The sequence below is a fragment of the Nanorana parkeri genome, unplaced genomic scaffold (assembly GCF_000935625.1).
Source record: "Nanorana parkeri isolate BGI_ZX_2015 unplaced genomic scaffold, ASM93562v1 scaffold1887, whole genome shotgun sequence".
Lineage (NCBI taxonomy): Eukaryota > Metazoa > Chordata > Amphibia > Anura > Dicroglossidae > Nanorana > Nanorana parkeri.
The window spans coordinates 203,948-216,191 of NW_017308155.1; positions in this window are offsets into that span (position 1 = coordinate 203,948).

Consider the following 12,244-nt stretch of genomic DNA (forward strand, 5'->3'; position numbering starts at 1 on the left):
ATAATAATAATAATAATAATAATAAAAACAAAGTATTACAGACAGAATTCAACTGTGTTGAAGCTTCAGTGAGAGACTTGACATTCACTTTTATTCACAGTGCAGGGGTCAGTAATAAGTAATGCAGGGTTCAGTAGCAAGTAACGCAGGGTTCATTAGTAAGGCAAAGTTCAGTAATAAGAGGTGAAGTGATATATACATACAGTGAGGGAGAACAGAGTTAAGGTGTTATATACAGTGAGGGGGGGGACAGAAGTGAGGTGATGTACAATGAAGGGGGGCAGAGTTGAGACTCTTGGGGGATGAGGGGAGTTGTGGTCTTACACTAACACCAGAAAGTGTTAGGAATCCTCGGCACCCCAGTCAAGCTCACCGGATTGCGGCCATATTTCCAAGAAATTGCAGAGTGGCGAACAGCTGGCCCCTGTGAGGATCGGATCATGCAGGAATTACCCTGACCCCCAGATTCCCCAGATATCAGCGGGTGAGCGGAGCGGGCTAGGAAAATGGAGGCAGTGTGTGTTGTCACGGGTCGGAGCCAGGGCTAATCGTAGAGTTGACAGAAGGGCAGGATGAGGATTACAGCAAATGGGGTAGTGCTAGCAGAGACTGGGGGAGGAACTTTAAACCAATCAGGTCATGCACACCAAAACTAGAACTGCCCACAGTGCAGAGAACAGAAATTTTACTTAAGCTACAAAAAAAACATATCTGCATTAACTGCAGCCAGGGACGTTTCTGGGGATGCCCGTCTCCCGGGGACAGAGCCCTCAAAACAGGGACTGTCCCCAGGAAACGGGGACGAAAGGTAACCTTAACATAGACGGTTAAAATGTGCTGCTACTCTATCCAGAACAGGAAAGACGTTTTGGCGAGATTTCATTTTTAACAAATGTTTTTTTCTTTTTTGGCTGAATAAATTGTGACTCTGCGGGGTGGTAGGACCGCTTTCTAATTTTGTCCTGAGAAGGAGTTTAACCCCTTCGTGACGGGAGACGTACAGTGTACGCCCCGGCACTTATATACTATAATTAATATTAAAAAATTCTAAAAAATAATAATAATAATAATAATCAAAACTTGTGAAAAAAGTGTTTTCTTCTAGTTTTTTTTCCCTCATTTTTTTATTTTATTCAAACTAAGTGAGGGGTTAGGTACACATATGTGATATAATTATATAGCCCTATCTGTCCTCTAAAAAACTATATATAATATGTGTGGGTACATTTAGTAAGAAAGTATATTATTGCTGTGGAAGAATCACACAGCAAAGATGTAAAACGTGTGTCAGTAATTTATGAACAGAACCTGAAAACTAGCTCAGTCATGAAGGGGTTAAATTGTACGTGCTGACAAAACTTTTGTTTTGGGATAGAGTGAGGAAAGATTAAAACGATCCTGTTGGGTTTTCACTGCTATATGTGGCTGCGTTAGAGAGACCAGCCCTCATTTACTGTCCCAGTGACAGTAACAGCTTCACCGGACAGGAAGTTGGGGAAAAACAACACAGGAACATCTAGTTTCCTTTTCACTATGAAGCATAAGTTTGGTGCTTTTCCTGTTGGGCCTTTGTCAATGTAGTCAGATTGACATTGTTTTGAGATGCTTCTGAGTTAGATTAGAATTCATTGACAGGGACATCTAATCTGCAATTCATCACCTTTTGTCCTGCATGTGACCTGCTACAAGACTTGTATGGGAATGCAAAACCCGTTTAACATGAACAAAAGCCCCCTGAAACAGATCCTTTGTCTTACACTTGGAAAGCTTGTAGAAGGTTTGATAGTTCCAGAAATCATTGTTATGAACATTACTACTGCCTCTCCTTTTCTCATTTAAAAAAAACAGGGGTTCTCCTGCAAATATTATATGGTTACAAAGACCCGGCCTAGTTCGAAAAACAATAAATATAGCTGGGAATAAAAACCAATAAAATTCCAATACTAATGCAAAATGTAAATACATTCTTACCAGAACCTTGATAAGGGTTTGGTAGAGATTTTAAAAGAGGGACCCCATACAAAAAGACAAAAAAGTAGGATTCCCTTTTCACATCAGAGTCCCCTCTATTCAAATCATAAGCCTCCCTTTTACATCAGAAGCCCCCTTCTAAGATCAGATACCTCCCCTTTTACATCAGGAACCCACTTCACTTCATAAGCCCCTTCATCACATCAGGAACCCACTTCATGTAAACTCTGCTTTTTTCACATCAGAAGTCCCCCTTTTAGATCGGAAGCCCCTGTCACATCAGGAGCCCAATTCACATCCACCCTTCTTTTTCACATCAGAACCCCCCTTTCAAATTAGAGTCCCCCTATATATCAGGAGCCTCCCTTCACATCAGAGGCCCCCTTTCAAAATAGAGTCCCCTTTATATCAAGAGCCTCCCTTCATATCAAAAGCACCCCTTTTACTTTAGGAGCCCGCTCTTTTCATAACAGATTCCCTCTCTTTCACACCTGGAGCCCTCTTCACATCAGAGTCATCCCCCCCATTCATGTCAGGAGACCTCTACACATAAGAGGCCCCCCTTTACTTTAGGAACCCATCCCTACTCTATGCAAAACTAAAAAAAAAAAAAAAGATTTGGATGGATTTACACTTTAAAAAGCTACCCCAGGGGGCGCAGGCGTGCGGCGATCCGCAGCGGACATGGTTTTAAAACAGCTCCGTGTCCCTCCGGCATCGTAGGGGAAACCGCGCCGCTCACCCCGGCCACACCGCCTCACAAAGCAATGCCGCAGACGGGACGAACATCGGGCATCAAGGCCATGTCTTCAGCCGGCCCGAGATCACAGCAAAAAGGGAGATCTTGAGGGGAGAGGCAGACACGCACCCCTGCCAAGATGGTGCCGCAGCACTATCAAACAAGGCAGCCACAGGAGACTTCCCATATCATCAGGGATGATGCAGACGCAGACAGCAGGGCTAGCTCTCCCTCTCCCACCAGATCTGACACAGCACAGAAGGAGCTGCTTAAGAGAATAGACAGAATGCTTCAAAAAGCTTTACAGCAAACATCCAAACAGATCACAGATAAGCTCACCAAAGAAATCCGTGATTTAGGCCGCAGAACATCAGACCTAGAATCCAGAATGGATGTCACTGTAGTGACATTGGAAGCCCATGACAGAGAGCTAGATGCCATGAGAGATGACAATGCCAGTCTCCTCTCTAAGCTGGAAGATTTGGAGAATAGGTCACGCAGATCCAATATCAGAATAAGGGGGATACCAGAATCTATCCATGACCTCCCCGCATTCACCACGGCACTGCTCCAGGAATTGGCTCCAACCATACCACACGAGAGGCTGGAGTTTCAAAGGATCCATAGAGCCCTGACACGTCGTAAGCCGGATGGACCACCGCGTGACATCATTGCAAAATTCCTTTATTTTCGCTCGAAGGAATCCATCCTTCAGGAAGCCCGCACAAAACAACCCCTCGTGTTTCAAGGGCATGATTACCAAATATTCGCAGATCTAGCTCCATCCACTATAGCGAAAAGACGGGAATTAAAACCAGCGTTGCAAATCCTCCAGCAGCACAAGATTCTTTACAGATGGGGATTCCCTTTTAAACTGTCGTTTTCGCACCAAGGTCGCCAACACCATGCCTCTTCACTACCCGAGCTTGAAGCCATTCTTGAGGAACTGCACCTTACTCCTGATTTGCCAAGTCATCGCTCGGTACCCACCACTCTGGATCAAATCGCACAGCTGAAAAAGTCTTCATTCTCCCAGCCGAGAACATCTGTGAGGTCATCGCCAACCCGTCCGGCAACTAGATCAGCTACAAGACACTCGGACTCAGAATCGGTCGGCTGAGGGTAACTATGAGTTTCCAAAAGTTGCACCCCTTTAACACGTGTACTACCACACGAAAGTGTTAGTTTGTGGTTCACGAACTTTACAGAGACTATACTTGTAACTTAGCTCTAACCCTCAAAAACGAACCCGAGTGTTGTTTAGGTCTACACAGACGCTTGTTACAATTGCTTATGGTCAGTTCAAAAGGTTTATCACTTTAAGAAGTTTATTGCTGTTATGTTATATATGATGGAATGTTAGAAAGTAATAGAAAGGCTTGCCTTTATTTTGAGGTCTTTGAATTAACCTTGTAGTCCTATAGTAGGATATATTAGGCCGGTAACGAATTTATTGTTATTTTTAAAGTTATTGTATACGGGTGACGCATGGCGGGTTCCCCCTGCGATGCGGGAGGTTGAGCTCCTATGCTTCCCCCAATTTTTTCCCTCGTCCAGACACTTTGGCCTGGAAGTGAGGATGACTCTTCTGCCCAGGGAAGCGGTTTGCTACAATTTGTGTGGCGGGTCGTTAACCCTTGGTCAGAACCTACCGTACATACGGCTGTTCTCATACCCTAACTACTTCCCCCTCTCCTACATGTTCTTTCCTTCCTCTCCTTATTCCTTGAGCGCTCCTTCAGACTCTCCCCAAATTTTCAGGGATCAACTATAACCACATATAAAACCCACAGCTCTACAGTGCTTAACCCTTAATGTCAAGGGATTTAATTCACCCAACAAGCGTCGCATGGCGTTTAGACAATTCCGTTCCAGACATGTAGACATAATATGCCTACAGGAGACCCATTTCTCACAATCGTCCTACCCAAAATATTTCCACCATTACTACCCACAAATCTTTATGGCTAACGCAGACACTAAACATAGAGGGGTTTTGATCGGTTTTGGGCGCTCAGCACAATTTGTTTGCCAGAGGGAAATCCCAGATCCTACCGGAAGGTATCTGATTCTACTAGGAACAATACGCGACGTAGAAGCCACTATTGTCACGTATTACGCGCCCAACTCCCATCAGCTCCCTTTCTTTAGACATTTGCTATCTGTTATATCTGCACATCAAAAAGGCACTCTCCTGCTGTGTGGCGACTCTAACCTAACAAACTATCCGAGTTTGGATCGCTCCACTACAGGGCTTTCACCCTCAAACTCATCCAGAACCTTCCATCTACTACTGTCCCAACACGCCCTAGTAGACTGTTGGTGTGAAAAAAACCCGACCACCAGAGAATATACCTTTTACTCGAACCCACACGAACACATCTTCTAGAATAGATCATTTCTTTACCTCACACGCCACTTTACCCTCGGTTATGGGAGCCATTATCCAACCCTTCTCATGGACAGACCATCAAGGAGTTATAATTTACTTGTCTTCTTTTTGGTCAGAAACAGTCGATCGCACATGGTCTCTGAATGACTCCCTGTTAACGGATGATAGTGTGTGCTCAACCCTACAAACAGCCCTCACAGAATACACAACTATTAATAATACTATAATATTTTCCCCATGACGCTGTGGGAAGCTCATAAGGCAGTTCTCAGGGGAGAATGCATCCGAGTTGCATCAGCCCTCAAAAAGAAACGGCAAGCGCGCCTAAAAACTCTAGAAGAGGTGTACATCGCTCGAACAGCGACATACAAAGCTCACCCCTCCACACACAACAGAAAACTGCTAGATACCGCTAGGCGGGATCTCAACCTACTGTTAGCCAACACAGCAGATAAGAGTTTGCGTAGAACTCAACACAAATTCTATCTCCACGGTAATAAGCAGGATTCCCTCCTAGCCCGTAGACTTAGGAAGATGGATCTTCACCAAAAACCACTGTGCCTACAAGTATCAGATGGAACTCTAACTAGCAATCCACGTAAAATAGTTCAGGAATTTGCACAACACCTATCTGTACTATACCAATCCCACGAACCTCTGAATAAAGACTTAATGTCACAAACCCTAGCCAACCTGGCACTCCCAACCCTTTCGGAACCCCAACGTGACTCACTAGATAGGCCAATATCAAAAGAGGAAGTGCCAGCTGCCATAAAGTCTCTTAAATCCAACAAAAGACCGGGCCCAGATGGTTTTACTGCTGTCTACTACAAAAAATTTAAGCGAACAATTGACTCCACTGCTCACCGATGCGCTTAATACACTCCAGTCGGGTGGTAGATTCAGACAAGAATCCATAATGGCCACAGTATGCATGATCCCGAAACCGAATGCAGATAATACCAAATGGTCGGACTTTAGACCAATATCGCTTCTGAATATTGATATAAAAATATTAGCAAAAATTCTTGCAACCAGACTAAATGGATTCATTGGCGACCTTATCCACAAAGACCAGGTGGGCTTTATGCCACGTAGGCAAGCTGGAGACAATGTTCGTAGAACGTGCCTTCTAATAAACATTGCCAAGAAACGTAACATTCTGTCGCTTCTTCTGTCCTTAGATATGCATAAGGCGTTTGACTCCTTATCATGGTCCTACCTCTTCGACATGCTGAGCCGTTGGGGTTTTGGCAGGGAGTTTTGTACCTGGATCTCGACCCTTAACTCACAACCATTAGCGTCAGTCAAATATGCGGGCTACAAATCAAAACCCTTCCAAATTCATAGAGGAACTCGCCAAGGTTGCCCCTTATCTCCCCTCTTATTTGCCCTAGCCATTGAACCCCTAGCAGCACTAATATGGGCACACCCCGACATCACAGGAATCTCAGTGTCTATTCGCAGAGGATATCCTACTCTACATCTCAAACCCACAAACTTCCCTCCCCAACCTGATGCAACTCTTAGATACGTTTAAAGATTTATCGGGCCTGACAGTCAATCCAGCGAAATCTAAAATACTAAATATACTGTATCTATGCCAGAACACCTCATAACACCACTCGAAAGCGGATTCCCGTTTCAATGGGAACACACCTCACTCTCCTACCTGGAAATACATCTCACCCCTTCCCTTCCATCCCTATACGCAGCTAATTATCCACCGCTGATTGCTAAACTCAACAATTTGTTGAAAATTTGGAATACATACCCCCTTTCTTGGTTGGGGAGGATAGCCGCAATCAAAATGACCTTTTTACCTAAATTATTGTACCCCTTTAGGGTGTTACCAACTTTTGTTCAGTCCCATGTCTTGAGGGTACTCCAACACAGGGTCTTCACATTTATATGGTCTAATAAGAAACCACGCCTCCCCAGGTCGGTGATGTATCACAGCAGGCCAGAAGGAGGATTGGGAGTCCCGAACCTCCAAAAATATTATCAAGCAGCTCAAATTGCTACTATCACCAAATACCACGCTAATGGTGAGTCACCCTTGTGGGTCTCCCTAGAGGCGATGGACTGCGACCCCATTGCTATAGACAACCTCCTGTGGATTAGACCGAATGCCAGATCCTTCCTAACCAACCCAATCACACGACACTCCCTCAAGATATGGGACTCGGTAAAATACTCCAGTGGACTAATATCACCACATCTCCCCTTACTGTCTATACTCAAGAACCCCTTGTTTCTCCCGTGCCTTGAAACCCCCCTGTCATTTAGAAATTGGGTCTCAAATAAGATAACAACATTAAACAAACTTATAGATGCTAACCAAGTCATTCTGTTCCCGCACTTACGATCCAAATATAACCTACCCCCTGTTGAATTGCTCAGGTACCTCCAAATTAAACATTTCATCCAATCACAGATAAAATTTCCAATTCACACCTTCCATATGACTTTGTACGAAAGAATATGTAGCCAAGATCCCCATGTCCCAGGTCTGATTTCACAATTATACTCCTCTCTACTAACCGGCACGGGTCCGTCCCATCACGTGTATATGGACCGCTGGCAGGCAGATCTCGATTGTACGGTGGACGAAGACACCTGGTTTCAAATATGGGAAAGTACCAAGTCATGTTGCAAAAATGCTCTGACCCTTGAGGCCAACTATAAGGTACTTCTTCATTGTTATATAGTCCCTACACAGGCGGCACACTTTGTCCCGGATTGTGATGGCTTATGTACTAGAGGATGCGGCGCCAGGGGTACATACATTCACATGTGGTGGTTGTGCTCGGTTGTGGCAACACTATGGCGCAAGGTCTTTCAGATTATTTCTGTACTCATGGGTAAGCATATTTCACCAACCCCGCAGGAAGCTCTCCTCAATGTCAAACCGTCGGGCCTCACTAACCCACGATTCAAACTTATGTTACATGTACTGTCGGCAGCTAAACGCACAATAGCCAGAGCATGGATGTCACAATCCTTAAGCTTATCAGAAGTCAAGAAAAAAGTACACTGGACGTTTTATAATGAGAAGCTCTCTGCACGCGTGCAGGACTCCTTGCCTACATTTGAGAAAATCTGGGACCCGTGGGTCACTCACTTCCTCCCTCCATCCTTTGTTCGGCAGCTTTTGTCCCTTTAATGATGGGCTATCCCAAATTTACCCAAATATACCTACATCAAATTTAGACCACATCACGGAAGCCTGTAGGAAGCGCTCTTCTTCTCCCCCTCCCTCTTTACCCTACCCACTGTTTCCCCCTCTTTGCTCAGTTCTCCCAGACCCACCTTATGATCCGCTGGATCTTTTCGTTTCATTGAGTTCTTCGGACAGTCAACTAGAATTGTTATGTGTATACATTATCATTTCGACCGATCGGTTCCCATAGGGGCTGTCCCAGGACTGTCAGTTCAGTTTTATTACACTTTTGAATGTACATGCATAAGACCTTAATGCATGCATATGTCTATGTAAACGCTTATGTATCAATGTTACATCTTTTTATTTCTTTATAAAAATGTCAAAAATCAATAAAATACTTTGAAAAGTAAAAAAAAAAAAAGCTACCCCAAATTTTTTTTAGGACAAGTTAAGTACAAGCTCCCAGCATGCGTACGCATAATGGCAATATTTTGGAACGTGCTGAAAGTTTTGGAACTTTTTAGGAAGTTGGTTAGGTGATATGACAACTTGAATTGTGTTTCTTCTGTTAATAAATAGTAGATAACGAATAATAAACCAGCAATAAAGATTCCCAGTATACAGCTACAGGTTTAAAATGTAAAATTCACAATATATACTGTATACTGTATTATATGTATAAATTGCAAACTTAAAATTAATTTCAGTTTAAGAATTTGCATTAAAATGAATTTCAATTTAAGTAACAAACTTAGAATTCACAAAACTCAAACTTAAGATTCCCATGATACAAGTTTTAAAAACGTAAAGAATTTAGTACAACTTAATACAAAGCTTCTAATGAGTACAGTCTTTTGGGATTCGCTCGTCGTCGTTTCCCTGAAGCTTTCTATTCATATCACAATAAGATCAGCAGAGTATATATATGCCCTGTAATAATTGTTTGACTTAAAAGAAAAACTAAGACAGAAAAGGTTACTGAACAATTTATATCTTCCCTTTTAGTGGGTTTCCTACTAGAGCTCCAGTTTGTTTCTACAATCCAAAAAAGTGTTACATTACCTGGATTCCATTTAGGTTGACCTTACTGTGTGATTCTGTCCTGAGGACAATATATAGTCAGGGTCTTCACAGGCAGGGATTAGATGGCTCATTGTACAATGTAAAGTGCTCTGAACAGGATCAATGTCATTGTTATACTAATTAGTAATATAAATGCATTATTTTTGGATTATTTTTTTTTAGTCACTTGGAGTATTACCAGTATAAGTCAGTGGCTACTTTCTTCCATACCCCTGACTATTACTCATGTTTTCCTTCAGAACAAAATAAATTGTTTGTAGCATGTATTCCACAAGGAGCTGCACATTGTCCTTGGTTGGTGTAAACCTTACCTCAATGATATTTAGTTGGTATTGTCATGTTTAACCTCAATATTTGCCTTTTTTTTATTTTTTTACATACAATACTTGTTTTCACCTTTTTTTCCTTCATTTGTTACATCTCAGTGCTGCAGATCTCTACTTTGTGTAAGAATGCATAGAGTTCTCCAGCAACCCATTTGGCAGTGCTGCTAGATCAGCTCTGTCAATCTCTATGCATTCTCACAATGGTATCCAATTTTAAGCCATCACTGTGTATCTGGACTATTAAATGGAGTGTGACACAATTCTGCAATACCATTCTGCAATCCACAATTCTGCAATACCAAAAATTGAGATTGATCAGAGCAGACACCATTCATGGTGATCCCATGTTCAATGAAGCCTCATTTTCCAGCTGTTAGCTGACAGGAGTAGAACCTGCCGTGGTTTGGATGTAGTCCATCCACTTCAAGGTTTAATGTGCTGTGCATCCAAAGATTCCCTTCTGTACTGTTGTTCCTCTGTTGTAATGACAAATTATTTGAACAGCTGTGGATTTTTTGTCAGCTTGAACAAGTCCATACATTCTGACCTGTCTCATTAATTAGGTGTTTTTCCCACAGAACTGCAAATCGCTGGATGTTTCTTGTTTTTTTTTTCTTAATACTTTAAAAGACTACTGTATAATAAAATCACAATGGCTAAGAAATGTGTGAAATGCTGCACCACCTTATCTAGAACCAACAGTTATTCCACAAAGTATCTTAGATAGGAAATAGTCCTCATTCTAACATTTAGCAACCTGAACCTCTTAAATTTTTCTTCTTGCTTGTATGCATTGGGTTGGAGGCACATGGTTCTTCTTTTGGCTCTGGATTTTAATTTTAATGTAATAGAGTGTTAGGCCCTTTTAAGCTGAATACCACCCTTGGGTTCTAGACAACCTTCCTGTCACTCATTGGCCCCTATACTTGTAGATATTAGGAGCAGTTGGGGGAGAGGGAGGGAGCAGAGTGTCCTGCAATGTATGCAGCTGGGTTCCCCTGACTCATTGGGCTAAAGTATGATCCTGTGCCATGAGGTATGAACACCAAAATGTGTAGAGATGCCTAAGAGTAAGGGCACGCCAGGAAATAGTTTACCATGTCGTAGGAATAAATGATGTGCCAAAAGTGATGTCCTATAAGCCAAGAACTGAAGGCCATATCATTTATGTGGAAGAGAACCTCATTTATTCTGCTGTTAATTTAACAAGATATGTAGTAAGGCTTCAGTTTGTCCAGTCCAAACCCAAATGGGCATTTTTTTCTTTGTGAGTTGGTAAGTTAAAGACAGATGGGTGGCATCTGTGAGGCTTCTGTTCTGACAGCAAGGGCTGGGGAGCCTGTTGACCACACTGACCTACTTAACAGTAAAGTGAGTGCTGAAGATTACACTCATAGGCTATGCCTGGGTAAAAAGGGGGCAAGTGTCCGCTGAAGATACTGTAAAGGGAACCAGATTGGAACCAATGTATGGACTGCAGTGGCTTTCCTCAGGGTAGAGCTCCCTTTCAAATCCAGGCCTGAGTGCTTGGTAGTTTTGAACTAGGGGATTTTTGGGCCATTTGCAACTGGGTAGAAACTGCAATTAATTAAGTTAATTATACTATTATACATAGATGCCTCTATTGTTAAAAAAAAACATATCTTCTTACAGATCAATGTCTATACACATGGAAAACAAGACATCTGTTATAAAGTTCCACATTTTGGCATTTTTCATGAACACTGATGATGAAATGTTCACGTTCAGCACTGTCCTCATATTCTTACTCTATGTTATTGGAATTCTGGGGAACATTCTCATTATTACAGTGATACGTCTGGATGTACGTTTGCACACTCCCATGTATTTCTTTCTCTGTAATCTGTCCATTGTTGATATGTGTTATTTAACTGTTACGGTTCCAAAGCTCCTCTACATCTTACTCTCTGGAGATAACGCCATGTCCTTCACACAATGCATGACCCAGGTGTTTTTTTTATTTCTTGCAGCCACCAGCGAGGTCACAGTGATACTGGTAATGGCGTATGACCGATATGTTGCGATCTGTCACCCTTTGCACTATCACCAAATCCTCAACAAGAAAATCTGTATATTATTCATGGCGGCCATGTGGATTTGTGCGTGTGCAAACTCATTGTTGTTTGTGAATTCTGTCTTGAATATGTTCTTCTGCTCTTCTGTCACCATTCACCAGTTTTTCTGCGATGCCAAAGCCCTGATCAACATTTCCTGCGGTGGCACAGATTTGTTTTACATGCTTATGTATGCAAACTGTTTGGTTTTAGGATTCTGCGGATCTCTGTGCAACGTGATGTCCTATGTACAGATTATCAGAGTCATACTGCGTATTAAGTCCAAGGATGGAAGAAGTAAAGCCTTCTCCACCTGTTCATCCCACCTCACCGTTTTGGTCATCTACTACGGCTCTGCTATATCTGTATATTTAATAATACCATCAGGACGCTACAACCTGCTAGAACAGATCTTAACAGCCTTCTACTCAATAGGAATTCCATTGCTGAATCCTCTTATATACAGCCTACGCAACAATGACATGAAGAATT